This window comes from Streptopelia decaocto (assembly GCF_964273445.1).
Source record: "Streptopelia decaocto genome assembly, chromosome: 14".
In the NCBI taxonomy this organism is placed as follows: Eukaryota; Metazoa; Chordata; class Aves; order Columbiformes; family Columbidae; genus Streptopelia; species Streptopelia decaocto.
Window position 1 is genome coordinate 13,089,628 of NC_138669.1, and position 17,547 is coordinate 13,107,174.

The window sequence follows — 17,547 nt, forward strand, 5'->3', positions numbered from 1 at the left end:
TCCCAAGGTCATGTCATAGATGACAATCTACCTGAGCACACAGTTGCGGGTGCTGCTGGTTAATCTGCAACACAGAGGGAACAGAATTCCCAACTGTTTGTGTAATTTTTTAGCATGAAAAGAAGTCGGAGGTCTGGGTCAAGAAATGAATGGTGCTGAGAGAGCAGCAGTGAGATGTATTCTGAGCAGCACTGGCACAGTTAGGTCTCCATCCCAGTGTGCTGGGGTTGTCTGTTATGAGGATCAGAATGAGAAAGCAACAGCATCAGTTGCATCCCATCCCAGCTCAGATCTGCGTGTGGAACGGGCAGCAAACCTCGCTGGCTACAGCAGGCAGAGCGGGGTGAGGGTGATGGGTCCCCCCACTGCCGTAACAGCGAAGTGTGACTGTGTCCCACCAAAGTGTGACGTGGTGCCATTAGGACAAGGCTTCTGTCCAGTAAGGAGTTTCTCAGTTCTCAGAGACATGAAGTTGTCTCCTGAGGAGGGAAGGGTACTCCTGTTTTCGCTGGGAGGATTTCACTGTGTTTGTGGGGCGCTGTGAGTAGGTCACTGTGCTTTCCCTTTCAGTCTAGGTGTTGCCCTGATGTAAGAAGAAGACACCAGATTCCAGCTGGTGTAGGAAACCCTACCTATTCTTTCTTCTTGGCTGTGTTGTGATCCCAATACCTTGACCTTCAGAACCCAGGGTATGGTCTATATTTTCCCCAGAGTTTCACCGTTGCAGAATAACTGTATAAAACATGCATTTGTACATTTACCTGCAGGGAGGAGAAGGGACAATGCAAAAAAAGTGGTGGCTTTTCTGTTCACCTTCCTTTTAATGAGAATGTTCTGTGGTTTCTAAGTTGCTTCCATGTGCTGAGACAATGGACAGATGTTAGTAAAACATGTATAAAGAGGTTTTCTTCATCTGTGCTCACCATCGAGACTTGGATGGGTGTCTCCTATGCAGCCCAAAGGGTTGTGGTTCATGACAGGTCTCTTTGTTGACTATAAAATTCAGGGAAACCTGAACTTTATACGGGCCAGGCGGGGGTGGAAGTTGATCCCCCAACATGTTCTTCCCCAACAAGCTCTGCTTGCCTTTCCCAGCTATCAATAAGCTCAACAATCTTTTATGAAATTGAGACTTTATGGGTAACTTGGTTATTGATTGTTCAAGATGCCAGTTTTACAAAATGTTCCTCTATGAGCTCAGGGTGGGGAGAAAATAGCAACATACAGGCTGGCTGAATGAATTATTTAATATAAGTAACTGTGTTTTAAACTCACACACTTAACTTACACATCATCCAAACAGCTATAAGGTGATTTTTTCCCATTTTGTGGAAGCAGAAACTGAGGCACCGTTTAGCTCAGATGTTTGTCCAGTAGAACTCGCTATTTGGAATAGAAACCCGCGTTCACTCTCCTCAGATTTGGTATTGTTTGTCCGAATCAACCCCTTGCACTTGAGGCATCTATCGGCTGCTCTAGCCGTTTGTTTGTTGTTAGCTCTATCCACAGCATGCTCCTTTCTTGTCACTTGCTGCCCTGCAGTTCAATCAACCCGGTGTTCGGGGAGCACGGACCTGCCATGCAGGGGCAGACACTCAACACCTCCTGAATGCCCCCCCTCCTTGCCGCCACTGCCCCCAAGCTGTGTGCTTGCTTTGTTTTAGCCTGGCAAAGCTCCACGTGGTGAAGCCAGCTCAGCCCCATGAGCGGGCAGCTCGCACGGATGCGCTAAGCCTGCCCTTAGCTTTTGCCTTGTTTATTTTGTTTGCTGGTGGACGAGCACTTTGTCCTCTTTGAAAAGCTGACCACTTCAAAATCCAGCCGCTCACCAACACCTGATTGCACCACAAGTCCTGGAAAGTCCACTGACACTTGTATGCATCTTGGAAGGAGGTTTCAGGATGTAATTTTGAGCTGGGTTTTGTTGGCTTGCTATTTTTTTTACCATCTCCTGCAATGCATGTATGTACGGGTGAATATGACTCCAAAGACCTCCCGATGTGTCCCTGTTGGCACAGTAGCTAGTTTGCACAGTGAGTTTTCAGACCTGTTTGTCACCACTGCCACACTGTAAATGTTAAACAGTAATGGTAATTGTAAAAGCACCATCAGACAGGCTACAAATTACTTTGGCTTGCTCAGATTCATTTTGGCTTTTGAATGTTGTGGGGGTTTTGACTTAAAACGGTTGTGTTTTGATGTTTAGCCTCTCTCCCGTGTATCTGGCCGCCAGCCGAGCTCTGTTGGCGCTGCAGGTAGCACAGAGCAGGCGCGGGTTGTCGGCTGTGAAGAGTGTTCCCGTCCCCCCCTCGGAAAGGGCGACTTTTGTCTCCCTAGACACAAACTTATGGCACAAGATCCCTTTCTAAATGCCACATGAGATTCTGGGAATCCTCTCCCTGGACCCAGAATACTTTTAGAGCTGTTTATCTAAGCTCTCTAATGGCATGCCAAACCACCAGGTGTTCCGTGTGCCTGGGGCCCCACTTGTTCTGGAAGGCTTCTTTGTTTTTTGTTTGTACAGACAGTTATGCTGGTCTGGATAGTGGGTTCAGTGTGTCTTTCCCAATGCTATATGCCTATTCCTGCTTGATTGAGAGAATCTTTTCATGCTTTCCCCAGGGTGACCCACGTTCGGATTACGATGACCGCATTGCAGCGTCCACTGCCAAGGCTGCAGTGGGTGTGGGACAGGACTGTGCAATGGCCTTGAGCTGTGTCTGCCCCGGCCGTCTGAAATACCATCTGTGGGCAGTTCTTACTTCTGTTCAGCCCCCTCCTCAGGCACCTGGAGCCTTAGCTGTGCATTTCCAAACATGTGTCTGTTGAATGTTACGCAGCAGCACCATGTTGTTGTCAAGATGAGCTTATTACACTGAATACTGTGAGAAATTCCGTGGCCTTGTGTTATGCAGAAGGTCATATAAGATGTCCGTCACATCCAGGAAACTATAAATAGAAACTGCACAAAAATCAACAGAGGCTGACTAGAGGAGAGGTAGTCATGTGAAACTGCCCAGATTTATGTGCCCACTTTGGGAACTAAAGGTCAGGTTCCCCATACAGAGAGAAATACATTTCTTTTGAGTGGCCCTCTGGAAGGTAATTCCTCCTCTCCCCAAGTGCTTAAAGCAAAAAACCCACCCTGGAGTATACAACAGAAGAGCCCAGTTCTGTCCACACGTCAATGAAGTCATTCCTCTTCAGCTACCAACTGAAACAACCAGCTCTGCGGTGCTCCCTTTCTCAGATGGTTCTCGTACCAAATTGCTACCAGATAAAAACCAGAACTGTGAGACTAGGAAGCACAAATAACACCTCGTTGGGTACCACATCGTCACCCTCATTTTTGCCCTTTAGAATAAACAATTAGCTGCTTAATTGTTTTGTGTAGGTGACCACCACAAGTCATAGAGACAAGCTGCTCTTCCATAGCTGTGCGGGAGGTGGATCTGGTGGCAGCTCTCTGCCTGCTCCCGCACTGACACACTCGACTGCTTGGTGCATTTGCAGCGACTCCTCTCCCTTCTCAAACAGAAAGCAATGGCTGGATCAAACCCAAGCATTGTTTAAGCGTGGCCTGTGACACTGTGGTTTGTTTTCTTGGTTAGTTTGTAAAGGTCAAAGACATAATGATATTTTATGGAGGTAAAAGCTAGCTTGTACTCCAGGGCTGAGCTGGAGAGGAGGTGAAAAAGTAGATCTTGGTTAAAAGCATATTTCTTTGGTAATTTCTCTCATATACATGTTTGAAGTTGAACTTGATCGTGTCTCCTAGTGAGGGCACATTACCTTCCTTTAATACCACAGTCTCCCTGTCTAAATGTAACCACTCGGATTTGGTTTTAAATCTAATAAGAATTTCTGTTTCTGACCTCATTTTTTGGGAATTCTGAATTGCTGTAAACTCCAGTGAGGGGTGTTTCATAGCAAGCGCTTTCCACTACCGGACGCCTGCCTTACCTGGGATACAGGTGAGCCGGGCAGGAGGCTTTGGAGACCGATTTGGAGGGTTTGGAAGAGCGGGAGCCGGGGAGGCAGCGCTGCCCTGCGCCGCGGGCATGGGACGGGGCGGCCTCTCCCGGTACCTGGCAAAGTGACAGGAAGAAGAAGCTGGTCATGACTAACAAATCCTTCCTACTTCACTGGGGTGAGAGAGACCTTCAGTGGATTATTCTCAGCTGTTTTTCCAGGTAATACTCAATGTGAAATTCTTAGTAAGGGATTGCTGGTTATAGACAAGTCCAAGTGCCAGCAAAGTGTTCTGCAGGCTCTGATACCTCTGCGAGGTCTAGACTTTCAAGGTTGTTTACTTGCAAGTATCACAGACATTGTCCGTAAACACTGGTACAAGAACTAAACCCCCAGTTTTTATAACTTTCTGTATGCTCAGTTGTCACTAAATGACATGGACAGACATTCAAAATAAGAGTACAATTGTTATTTAACAGGACATCTTATTCATCTGAGTATGTCAGATTTTTAAAATGAAAGTATTCAGAGGTGCAGAATTGGCTTCAATGAATGTTCTGTCTTGGAAAAAAAAAAACAACTGGTTTTGAAGCAAAATTTTTTTATTGACCTATCTCTTTTCCCCCTCGATTTTCAGTTTGTGAAAGTCATCAACAATTTTTGCAAGTAGGTACCAGGGAAGTTTTTGAAATCTCAAATATATTCACAGGAAAGGAGAAGCATTTCCTGCTGATCTCAGCTTGGGGGAGTATGACATTTTCTGCAAAACCGACAGGAACCAGGTAGCATTTTCACTGCCTGCCAGGCAGGTTTGAAAACCTGCTTGATTTCCTTCCAGCTCAACCAGCCGGCTCCTCGGGAGCCTGCAGACGGACGGACGGACAGACGGAGAGCTGAAAGCCAGAAACTCATCTCTGCAGCTCCTCAGATCTCAGGGCTGTCGCCTGTCCTCTTCTGGAGATCTGTGATAGTAGAGGTGACTGCTAGAGCTCTACTGGACTATTTCAAGCTGGGTCTTCCAGACTAATAGATCTCCCATAACCTGCCGGGATCTTCGGGATCTCTGGCTCCTGGGCAGCTGCCGGGCTCGGGCTCCTCGGCAGCACTAAGCAGGGGACACAGGGACCCTCTGCGGGTCCCCGGGCGGGTTGCTGGGACCAGCACCCCCGTGGGCTCCCAGCGCTGAGCCTGGGGCTGCTCCCCACCCGCTGTCTCCTTCCATCGCCCCGAGGGCAGGTTGCACACTCTCCAGCTGCCCCGTGTCCTGTTCAGCTTCTATTCAAAGCCTCCACTTTTTTTCAGGAATGTGAATTTATCCACTAATTCATGGTGATTTCACTGAAGTAACTTTTGAAGTTGAGTTGAGGCCAGGTGAGGAATATTCTTTAGGCTGTAACTAGGAGTGTTCTGTCATCCTTTTGGAAGTTATAGACAAACTGAATCCTGGATCACTGGGAACTGATCCTTCCTGTCTCTGAACACCTTCTGCCCTAAGCAACAGTGTTGAGTCAAAGCTGATGTGGGTCACACTTGCAATATCTATACCATGTTTGCTGGTTCATGTGGAATACATCATCATCAGTAAAAATGTTGGGGTAAAGAAACCTGGTCCTAGGGCAGTGTAAATCCTGGATTTCAAATGTGAAATTTCACATCTGAGAAAGTTATCTGACAGAGAGCCTGGTGCATCAGGATGTTTTCTGTCTTTGTTACACCTGTTTTGACCAGCAGATTTGCACACTACATTGCCGTGAAGCTGAAGATCCCTCTTTGGGTGTCAGACAAGACCCACTGGTCACATCTCCGCCGGGTGTGCAAGCTCTGGCACAGGCTTAAGCCCGTGCTCAGAATTGTGTTTAGGACCATGCTCACTCATTTTGTCCAAGCAGCTTCATTAGCTCCTGAAATGAGCTGAGGTAAAGGGTGAAGCCTGGAGAGAAAGTTTCCATATGGGACTCACCGAGACCCTGTGGAATATGGCTTGCGTTCAAAAGGTTGACAACATTTAACCTCACAGAGCTCTCAGGCACCGGGACCTGAGTGCTTTAGCCTTTACTAAACAAATACTTTTAATGATTTGAGCCTTAACAGGAAAGTCCAGTGGGGGCTATTGAACTCTGGAATTCGCTGCAGGGGGGCACGGGAGAGATTAGAGGCCATGGCTAATCAAAGAAAATCTGCTTTACATTGTACTGCTGCTTGCACTGCCCCCAGTTCATATCTGCGACTCCCTTCTGCCTTAGAGCGAGCTGCATGTGTAGACCGACCCTTTCTTTGCTGAGCTTTCCTATCAAGATCTTCCAGAACAATCTGTTTCTCAGGCTGTGAATTCATGTCTGTTTTTTCAACGACCACTTGTCTGCCCTCAGCTCGTTGTCCCAGTTCCTGCCGTGCCCCTGTTTTGGATCAGCACACCTTTCTCCATGGTTGTGGGGTGAACTGAACTGTCAGCCCAAAGGGATTGTTGAGCTGTTGTGGTCACCAGCAGAGCTGCACAACCCGCGGCAGGGACGGGGCTGCTGTGCCGCACAGTGGGAAGCTGCAGCCTCCCTCCTGACAACTGAAAAACGCTGTGATGCCAACAAACCACTAACGGCAAGAACACCGGGGAGTTCTTCATTTTTCTTGCAGGTTGTGGAAGATGAAGATGAGCCTTCAGATTCTGTACAGCCAGTAGCTTTTCAACCAAGTAGGTCCAGATATTTAAAATCAAAAGCCTCCCAGGTGAAGTGCAGGTGATCAGTTGGTTTGTTCTGAGGTTTATTCCAAGCCAGCTCTCGCTAGGGTCTCGTGTTAGCATCGTGGGCCTTGGATCTGTGCATGATCATAGCAGGTAGAACTGTGGCAGTGTAAAACATCACTGCCCACAAGCTGTTCCCACATTACTGCCACCGTTCATGCCTCTGGAACTCAGCTGGCAGGACCGATTGGGGCAAAGTCAGCTGCCTTACTTTAAGCTGTTTGTGATAGTCGGAGGCAACCTGGATGACTTTGTACTGAAGCAGATGAGACAAATGCACGCTGCTCTGCTAACTCATCTTCCCTTAAAGCACTGTGGAGCAATAACTTTCTGAAAGAAAGTGGTAAGATATAACCAGAATGAAGTAATACCTCAGATAGCTTCCTCTGTTTCTGCAGCGTTTCTTTAACCATGTTCATAAACAGGTTTGAAAACGTGCACCCACACTGATCCCCCTTGACTCCTCATTGCTCCTGTGTGATATTCCCATTGATGCTCTGAGCACCAGAGCACGGCTACACACCGAACTATCTTTTGGCCTCATCTACATCCCAGTTGGAACATGTCTTTTAAAAGGCAGCCTTTTGCTGTTTCATACTTCAGCTACCAACTAAACTCCTTATCAGTGTGATTCTATCAACAGGAAACTGGTAGGAAAAAAAAGAAGTACCCAAGCCCTACACCACGATGTTATCTAATCTCTATCCAATCTGCTTTCTGCTTGGGGACACATGCAACAGACTGCAGCAACTATATGTCAGAAGGTCAAAGAATACGGGCAGGGGACAACAGTACAAATAACCAGTTGGGACTCAAAGAATCCAAAGTTAAAGCAGATTTTAAAAGCTGCTTAGTAATCAAAATATCTCACTGTGTAAATCAGCCTTTTCCTTGTGGTCATAGCTCCTCTGTTTTGTAGCCATTAGAATGTTTGTATCAGAGATGTGACAAGAGAATATTATGAGCACAGAAAGAAAGATGGACATGGAGTTTTATCTTAAACCCTGTACCCGTATTTTGCGGGTATGGAAGAAAGTAATTTCCATTACTGTAAAATGGGCTTTTTTGGAGAGCAAAATTCAGTTCCTGAAATGTTCAGCTGTTACAGTTGTGTGGGGATGTAAGACTTGGCTAACAGCTCTTATGGAAAAGAGAGAAAATGATACGTAGGTTTACAGTTGCTATAAGTTGATAGTTATTAATGTTTGTAATTACAGTGGGCTGCTCTGGGCACCTGGGGGACGCTGCGGAGCTGCTGTGATCAGAACAGAGTGGGCCGACCTCTGGTGCTGCTTTTCATTGGGGTTGTCTCAGCAGAGCCTGAGTGCTGCCCGTTGAAATGAGGCCCTTGCGCCATATGCAGCCTTGGCAACAAAGAGAACCCAAGCAGCAGATCATCCCCCTCTCCTGCCTCCAGAAAGAGGCGCAATAGCAGAATACGCGCCAAGGCAACTCTGCCGGGCTGAAACAGATGGCACGACAGTCATCCCTTCCCACTGACCCCAGGGTTCCCAAAACCTCTGCAATCCAATTATTGGTTTTAATCTGATTGTGATATTACACTAAGCATATTATTTAAAGACCATGCAGGTGTGGTTAGCTGGAATATGTGTGAGGCTTGCGAATTAAATGCGTTAATGAAAGTGGACATAGGTGCATGGCCAAAATCCATTTATGAGGAGAGTGAGGAGCAGTCTGAGTGGGCAGATTGAGAATGAGAACTGAGAGTCCAACAGTTTCTTAGCACCTTCTTTCATAGATTATGGAATTAACCGATTCCTGGTCCTGGGACCCTTTCCTTGGAACTGGTAGGGCACAGTCTGAAAACAAAAGAGGTTAAGGTGAAATGTGACTCAGCTGAGTCGTGTACATTTGCATTTAAGGTGTGAGTAAAGGAAGTGGAAATAGGTCTTGAATGCGTGAAGACCTGGGAAGCTTTTATTCAGAAAAAGTAATAACTGGAAAAAATTCCTTGACTGGTCTAGGAGGTTGGCAGACTTCTCTAGGAAACTCGGGCATGTCGAAAGCAGCAATGACACGCTCTGAAGGACTTTAACCCACCTGTCTCTGCTTGACATGGAAAGACTGATTTATTTTTTAAAGTACTTTTTTTTAATTTCTTTTTTTCTGGCTGAAGCACTTCTTATTATGCTATTTGTAAGCAAGGAGTTGTTTCGGTTGCCCTTGATATCTATTTTAGAAGAAGGAAATGTCTTAAACATCAAAGATGGGTCTAGTGCAGAGATGAGGAGCTACTTGTGGTGCTGCTGCTTTCAATGCTGCCGGTTTCACAGTCACAGTGTGAACACATAGTGGAAATCCCGTCTTATTTGGTGTGTCTGCTGTTCGCAGTGAAGCATTGTCTATACAAAGAATTGATGCTTTTTATTTTTAGATCAAGTCTATGAGTTGAACTCATCCGATGATGGACTTTAAGTGGTCCTTAAATAATGGGATAGAAGACCATCTGGGAATCTTGAGCATAGTAGTTACAAGCCAAGGTATTGTGGCTGAAAACTTGCTTGTATTGGGTCATGAATGGAATTCCAACTTGTTGCTGAATTGGGGATTAAAAAGAAAATGTGTGTCTTTTAGGAGACGCAGCAGATAATTAAAGATGATTTAGCCTGCAAATGCATTGCTGCTCCATACATAGTGAATGGAGCTGAGACGGAATTCAGATCTCACTGGTGTGCAAATGAACTTGAACAAACCATGGTGGCTTTTTCGGTCGTCTTGTTTCTCACGGCAAATGCAGATGATGTACCTTTGAGAAGTTCTATAAGCTCTGCCGGAGAAAGAGCAGTTTCACAGCAATGGTGCTGGTCATGAGAATGGACAGAGTCAGAGCTGAACCTGGGAACCTTCCGTTTCCTGAAGGGTCTGCCGAGACCGAGGGGCCAGCCGAGGTGAAGATGGAGAAAAATAGGTGCTAAACTGTCCCATTGCAGCTCCGGGTAGGTCTTTCTGATGGAGGTGAGGTTCTTTTCCAGCCTCTCTCCAAGCTGTGCTGTTACCGAGGGTCCATGTTACAGGAACCTCAGAAACAGGGACCTCCTCGAAAGAGCCTGCTGGACAGAGATGTGTTGGGATGGCTTGAGCCTCAGCAAGCAGCAATGGTTATATAAACAGAGCATCCTGTCCCCTGCCTTTGAAAGAGGGTATTTATGAAAGAATGCGCCAAAACCCACAGGAGGCGAAGGGACATGTAGAGCTGCCTACACCCTCCCTATTCCTTACACAGTCACTGCAAGAACAAACAAACAAGACAGGACTGGCTTTGCCAAGGTGCTTATAGGGACTGACTCAAAGAAGCCCAGTGTCCAGGCTGTAAACAAAAGTGAATATGCATTATTTGGAAAATGAAACAGACTGATACAGAGGGCTGTGTGTGAAAAAAAGGATTAGGAGAAGGGAGGAGTGGCAGCGAGGCATGTACGTGGTACCGCTGAAAAGTGCAGGATGGGCCGAGACTGGGCGTTTGTCTGGGCTCAAGCCTGGGCTCATGTGTGCGCCTAACTGAGCCTGAGTGTCACACACAGGCAGCCGCCCGCTCCGGGGGGAAGGACCGCGGGACAGGCCTTGTCATTGCAGCTGCAGGGCCAGCTCCTGGCATTGCAGTCGTTCTGTTTGTTTGTTTGGTGCTGCCTTGGGCGAGCCATGGGTGTGTGCTCATATCCATGGGACACATGTGTGCATTTCTGAGAACGCTGCATGTCTGAGCTTGCACACAAGTGTGTTTATACAGGTGCGGGCATAAACATGTGTGATGCCTATGTTTGTGTGCATACAGTGAATAAATATGGGTGTATCTGTAACTTTATGTGTGACTTTGGAAGGCAGTGTTTGGTGGAAGTTGTATGTTATACATGTGACTATGCAGGAAGCTGGTTCTGTGCGCATGGGCTTCCCGCGTGTATACTGGTGCTTGCCCACCTATGGACGGGGCTTTTCCATCACAGGGAATGCTGTTTCATTTTCTACAGACCAGTGGCAAAATAATAATGCCAAGTGGAAAGCTTTTGCAAATCTGAGCTGCCAACTGGGGCAGGATGACTACAGCTCTCTGATGAACAGTAAGGTTTTGCCCTACTTGCTTTTTTGAAACTTTACGTGCATTTACATCAAGCTCTTTGCAAAAGTGGAAGGTATCAGTTTTGATTCCACCCACACTGGGATTCTTTAATCTGCACTAAATGCAATGTGTCCTTTGGATACAGTTCTGCCTCAGATATTAAGATAAGGCTGTGTCTTTTCTGCATTGCTTATGATCAGTTTATTAACTTATATTGGCTTAAACATAGAGGTCCAGTAGCAACCCAAGAGCTGAAAGCAACTGGGAGCTGCCCAGCATTGGACAAGCAGATATCTGGCCAGAGTGCCTCTTAATCTTGTCTGTGACAAGCGGGATGCGTATATGGAAGGATCCCAGACTCCTTGGGCATAGCAGGTCAAGGGACTGAGCTCTGAGGAGCTTTGACTGGGACATTTGAAGTTATGATTTTAAACAGGCCTGTAATCCACCTTACCCATCGTAAGGACGGAACTGATTGCCTAACTGGGATACTTACATTTTTTTCCCCCTTTTGTTGACATTTCCCCTTTTAGGTATCTGATTGTTTTAACTGCTCTAAGAATCTTATATTACAACATTTAATTTTCGAAGAAAAACACTTCTCTGTGCTTAGCAAAATTGGTCTTCCCTTCAGCCAATACTGTGTGTATGTAGATGTATGTGTTTATAGAGGTAAGCGTATATAGATGTACGTGTATTTATGGAATAATATCCTGATTGTTATCTGCGCTATGCTGTGTACTGCAGTATGCAGTTACGATGTCCTGGCCACATCTAATAGGTGCTGAGCTCAGCAGTGTTGCATTTCGTGGTGCTGGTTGCTCCTGCATGATGACGCTGCCTTGTTGTGGGTACCCGGTGGTAGCTCCTGTTCACAGACGCAGGGCCGTGGTATATTGTTTCCTGGCAGTGTTTGCTTTTAGCAGGGGCATCCGCTGGGGCCAGTGCAGGTAACAGTTTACACAATTTGCGCTCACCTGCTTTGTAGTTACGCTTATAGCATCAGATAACGGAGCTCACGCCGAGAGTCCAGGTTTGCGATGTAATGACACCCCCGTCCAGTCTGGCAGTTTCTTATTGGAGCTGGGAATTCTTCTCTTGGAGAAATTCATTGACATTCATTTGATCTGCTGAATCAGTCCGTGTTGTGCTGTATTTTGTTTCTGGGTGTAGATCTAGATAGGTTTGGACTTTTTGTGAAATAGCTGTGATTTCTCTGTCAGAAGAGTTTCTTATTCGGTTTCTCCAACTGTAACATTAAATAAGTCCTCAAAAATAGCAAGTTAATTGTCAAGGACTGCATAACTATGATCAGTGTTTAATTGGCTTTAGATTCCAGACAAATTAGTTTCTGTCTAAGGAATCCATCTTTCTGCAGGCAAATTAAAAAAACTGTACAAACAGATCCTAATGACATAGCAGGGATGCAGTGTGTCTCTCCTTTGTGTCAGTGAAGTGCACAGTATTGCAGTTCACCTATGACTTTATAATTAAAGCAAGTCAAAATAGTGTTTAATAATTTTAGCTGTTTTAACTGAGTATTTGCTCAGTGAGTGATTTTGGAAAAAAAAAAAAAAGTTAAAAGCATGACTTTGTGTACAAAATACTTATTGCACAATTTTGCATGCACAATTACCCTGATGGCAAATGCAATTACACACTATGTATCTACAGCTGCACACACAAATTGGCAAGCGCTCAACTCAGGATTTGTACGTAGTCTGGTGAATGTATTTGGCATGAGAAGACTTCAGGAATGAAGCTTCAATCTGTGGACACAAGCAGCTAAACCTTCTGTAGGATATGCCTCGATCCTAGAATTGAATTCCAACCCCATTGCCTGGTCAGACATTGACCTTTTCCCTGGAAAGCAGTGATGAGTTTTGAACTTCATCATATGCTCGTCTGTCCCTGTGGAGCAAACAGCATCGCACTGAATGATCCGATCACCTCTGATATGATTCAGTCCTGCCCAAGTCTGGGTCGTCCATTAGCAGAAACGACCTAGATCTGTCCTGATCTTTGCTGCATCCCCTGGGAGTTATTGGAGCTGTTTGCATGGTTTCACTAGCTCATGGTGATTTTCAGGATCCTCATGTTCTTTGCTGCTCTTTTACTCTGGCTTAGTCAGGACATTTTTTGCTTTGACCAGAAAAGCCTTGTTGTTGCTAATGCTCTGTGGCTCTCCCCCAGCTGACAGGTGGACTTAAGTACCGATAATTCCAATTTAAAAACTGGCCAGATCCAGATTTCCAGTGTTTGACACTTGCCACATGTTCGAAGCAGCCCCTTTCTCATTCTGAGACTTTTGTAATTGTAACTGGGTGCAAAGTGACCAGTGCCTTGCCGCTCTTTCAGGGATGCTAATGGCTGGATTCTCCAAGGGCTCAGCAACTTCTTGGAAAGCTGAACAAGGTCCTCAAAATGTTTGAACTCATGGTGCTTTTCTTCCAGAAGGTAAAAACCACTGTGTGACAGCATGAGTGTCCACACAACTCTGTATTACGTCTACCTGGCAGAAGCTGGCAGAAAGCAGATGGGATTATGGATGAAACTGCAGCTTTTCTTCACCCTGCAGGTCAAACTGAAGATCTGTAGCAAATCAGTAACCTAGGGGGGAATTCATGTAGGAATTGCTTCTATCCCTTCAGCGTATTGAAAGAGATGAGGTGGGGAAGCATCATTATTAGTAATTACTCATCTCTTGCAAAGGTAGAACTCACCAGCTTCTGGTGACTGATTTCAAAGGGAATCCCGTGTCAGTAATGAGTGAGTAAGGAAGCTTTTAGAGGGTTGAAAGCTTACTATGGGTTAAACTGTGTGTGTTCATTTGCTGCCTGTGGCTGAAAGGAGTGAGACAGGAGCCAGAAAGTCATTTTGCTCCATGGGAGAGGACTAAAATTATTTTTCTGGCTTACACAATGGATCTGAATTCTCCTGTCACTTAGGAAAGCTCTGCAGCCATGTAATCTTATCTGAGCTGCTTGATTCACTTCAATGCAAGTGAAAAGAGAATTCAGGGTATTGCTTCTATAAGATGTCAGCAAACAGGGTCAATATGTATTTGGGTCCATCTCGTTCCTTTTATTCAGACCTTCTTCTGCTAAACTGTTTCATCTTGAGTGTCTTCTATCTGTAAATAATTGTTTTCGATATGTGAAAAGAACACAGTTGAGATTATTCTTTACACAAAGATAAAGCAGAAAGAAAGTCCTCCCATCTATGGAATGACCTTAAGCAGTGTGGGCTAGTGATGGACTTCTTAAGGGAAAGAGGAAGGAAATGGCAGGGCTGGGCCCCCCTCCCGTGTTAGACCGTTCAGTTCCCATGTGATGGAAGAGCATCTGCTTGATTATGCAACCTCCCCCACCAAGACAGAGTTCTGTATGTCCTACTGAGACCATCGCTCTGTGATTATCGCCACGGTTTTACTGTGCATGCCTCGCTTTGTCACTCTTCACTGCTCGCCACTTGCCTCTAAACATCGGAACAGTGGAAACATCGCATTGAGAACTTCAAGTCACTGGAGGGGGACAGTATGAGCTGGAGCCCCAGGCGTGCGCCCCGCAGCCCCAGCCGTGCCTCGGGGGTGGCCCTGTCCCTGTCCCCAGGAAAGGTTTGTTGTTCTGCTCTCTGCACGGTGAGTCACGGAGCAGCACTCCAGCTGACAGGAGCAGAAGAAGCCAACAGGGCGAGAACATGTGAGAACAGAAGAAATTGTTTAAAAGAGGAAAACAGTAGACAGTCCCGAATTTAGCAGCAATTCCCTGTGTCTGGCAGTATGGAGGGGAAAAAAAGACTATTTTTAATGCTCTCCCAACTCAGCATTATAAATCTGCAACTGATCTGATTTAGTTACAGCACAAATAGAAAGATGTTTTTCTCTTTTTGCTGTCCCAAGGATCTCACTCTGAGATCTAAATGTCAGGGTCTGTCTTTTGTTTCTTGCTTGAAATCTGCGCTTATCTCCAGATCTCAGTGGGAAGTGTTTTGCCATCCTGACAAACTTCTCAGAAATTCAAGAATGTTCCTGTGTTCACGCTGAGCTGAAACTCATATCTTTTTATGCTTTCTGCACAAAACCCATAGAAGCCACCCGTGCCATTGGAAGTAGCAGCCCGGTGATTGTGGGACGAGGAGGAGCGAGGGTCCTGCCCAGCGAGCGCCTGGCTGCTGGCACCGACTGTCCAGGGGCTGCTCTCCTGATCCAGCTGGCGGCTGAGGAGCCTTTCTTAAGCACCTCCCCAAAACAATCCTTTGTCGTTGACAATCCCCAAGCGGCTGTAGATGCAGATAAAGCATGCACCAGGTGAAAGCTTTCCTGGCCCGTTCACAGCTGGGCTTTGGCTTGGAAGAGCAGCCAGCAGCAGCAGGGCAGGGGCTGCAGAGCTCAGCTGCTCTGGGACTACCCACAGGGGACAGGTTGCTGGGCGGAATAGGTTCGTTTTTGTTAAATCTGTTTTCTTTTCTATATAATCCTGCTGCTGTAGCTTTTCTGGTCTGGAGTGTGATGAGTTGTAACCCTGACCAAGAGAGCTGGGCTGACAAGAGTCCCTGGTGTAAATACAGCCCGGCTGGGACAGAAGCTGAGCTCACGCTGGGCATGTGTTACTGGCACGGTAGGCTGGCTTAGCTGTGTTAGTGAGCTAACAGACCCGGTTACTTAGTGTCTGAATCATACACAGCATGTGTTTACAGTATGAACAACAAAGTCTTTGCTTGTCCTTTTAGTCAAAGAAGAGGCACTATGTAAATTGAATGATTTACCACTATTTAACTGTATATCAGTTTCTCACCTTCAAAGGCTGTCCTAGTGGTTTATTTAACATAAATTTAACCTTGGACTAAAGCTGAGGTGCTGAGATACCACAGTGATAGGTACCTTGGAAATGCTAAGGCAGAGATAAAGAGAGTACCATCAGATGGGGTGAAATGAGAAGAAATGTCTGGCCCCTTCACAAATACCGGGATAAACAATAGTGATCTTTGTACTTGGGCTGTAGGCGTGTTGTCAAGGTAAATGAGACCTGGCAGAGGGCCCTATTGTCTCCTTTCCCACAACTCATTAAGATTTACTTGTTTTATCATCAATGAGTATAATAACTAGAGCTCTGATTATGCCACAAGGACATCCCAGTGCCAATGATTCATGAAACAGAGATGGCGTTAGTCATCAGAAGGGTCTCCTCAAAAGGTTTTCTCCTTGTCTTGTTGGAGGTAGGAACATTTTTAGAGGGGCTGCTCAGCAGGGAGCACACCATGCTGATATTGCACGCTTGTGTGAAGTTCTTTGCATCCTTTAGCCAGCCCTCACCCTCTGAAGTTAATCCACCAGTGACACCCTCCCTAATGTACGGCATCAACTCCCACACACGGGGGTTGAGTTGCAAAAGGGCCCGAGGCTACTTGACTTCGGAGTCTTTGCCAGCAAGGATTGCAGCACATAATGAATCAGCTGGATTGTGCTTACCTTGGATGGGGCTGCCAAAAACTCTGACCTGATTTCCTCTCCCCCCACTCTCATTTCATTGTGAGGAGCCAAATGGGCTCTGGATGCAGTACAGTGCCACTGGCTAAGTTGCCAACCCACAACATTTTGCAATAATACACCTTTGTCTTTCAGTAGCATCTCTTATCAAACAGTTCATAGTTATTGTTACAGACCTCAGTGCTTCAGTGGTGCAGGTAAGTGTTATTCCCCAAGCTACAGAAGGACCAAATGAGATACTGAAAGATGAACAAGATCTCAGAGCAATTCAGTAGTAAAAGTATGACCACGTTGGGCTGCTCTGCCGCATTAGCTGTTCGTGAACGTCCAGCCATACATACATTCCCAGGTGCAAATAGGACATGAGATCTCAACACTGGTTCCTTGTGCTGCTCCACAGTTCAGTTCTTGAGGAGGCAATAAAAGGTGTGTGATATGTAACCCAGGGGGGCTCGTTCCTCAAGAGATGGAAGTTCAAGTACAGCTGTCCCAGCACTTCCACCTTGAGTTCAGTTCAGGGGGACGGTTACCACTGACAGAACCTGTTCTAAATGCTTGTTTACAATACATTCTTGGGCACACATCGTATAATATTGGAATACTGCATTTAAACTTTGCTCTGTCTGCAGAAGTGCAATAGACCTATGAAGGTGTTAGTCTGTTAGACTGTATTTGTGTTCCTGGTGTTAAGTGTTAACCCTTGATTGAGTACAGAAAGCTGTTTGTGATACTACTTCAGTGTGGAAGAGCTATGGAAGTAACAGGGATTTTTCTGAGAGACGTGGAGGGTATCTTTTAATGAAATGAGTACAGGATTTCCTTCGGTGTTTCTTTATTCAGAGGAGCTATTTAATGTGATGTGTCACATACATCTGGCTCACACATGGAAATAAGATACGATGTGTTAGATATAAAGACGATTTTTGAGAATTAACTGTCTCCCATACATCTTTGTGATCACGTAAGTGTTCATAAATTAATTATTTTATTGAATAAGATAAATTACTTATTTGCATATATTTGGAATTTCACAAACAAGTTAATTTTTGAGGCCAGTCCTGCGTTGCTCTGCCAAAGAAAACACTGACTAATCCTAACAGCTTTTTCGTAAGTTAATTTTTACTTCGGTTGTATCAGCAGAAGTGAAGTAACTACCTGCAAAAGCCATACTGCTGCTTGCAGAACTGTACTTACTGTGAGCCAAGCACTTGACGGTTTCATTGCAAGCACATACTTCATTTGGACCTTGTCAAAATTAATTCAGAAACTGAA

The 17,547-nt window shown here is 45.7% G+C and overlaps 1 protein-coding gene across 5 annotated transcripts in view; it reads left to right on the top strand.

Moving 5' to 3' along the window:
* Positions 1 to 17,547, top strand: part of LOC309446106 (uncharacterized protein) — a 164,179-nt gene that overhangs the window by 90,994 nt on the left and 55,638 nt on the right. Inside the window, exon 1 of one of the 5 annotated variants that reach the window (XM_082065527.1) lies at positions 15,305 to 15,406. The exons of the other annotated variants lie outside the window; for them this stretch is intronic. The gene's annotated coding sequence lies outside the window, so the exon portion shown is untranslated. Of the gene's footprint in view, positions 1 to 15,304; positions 15,407 to 17,547 lie in introns of those variants that run through there. 5 annotated transcript variants of the gene reach the window in all.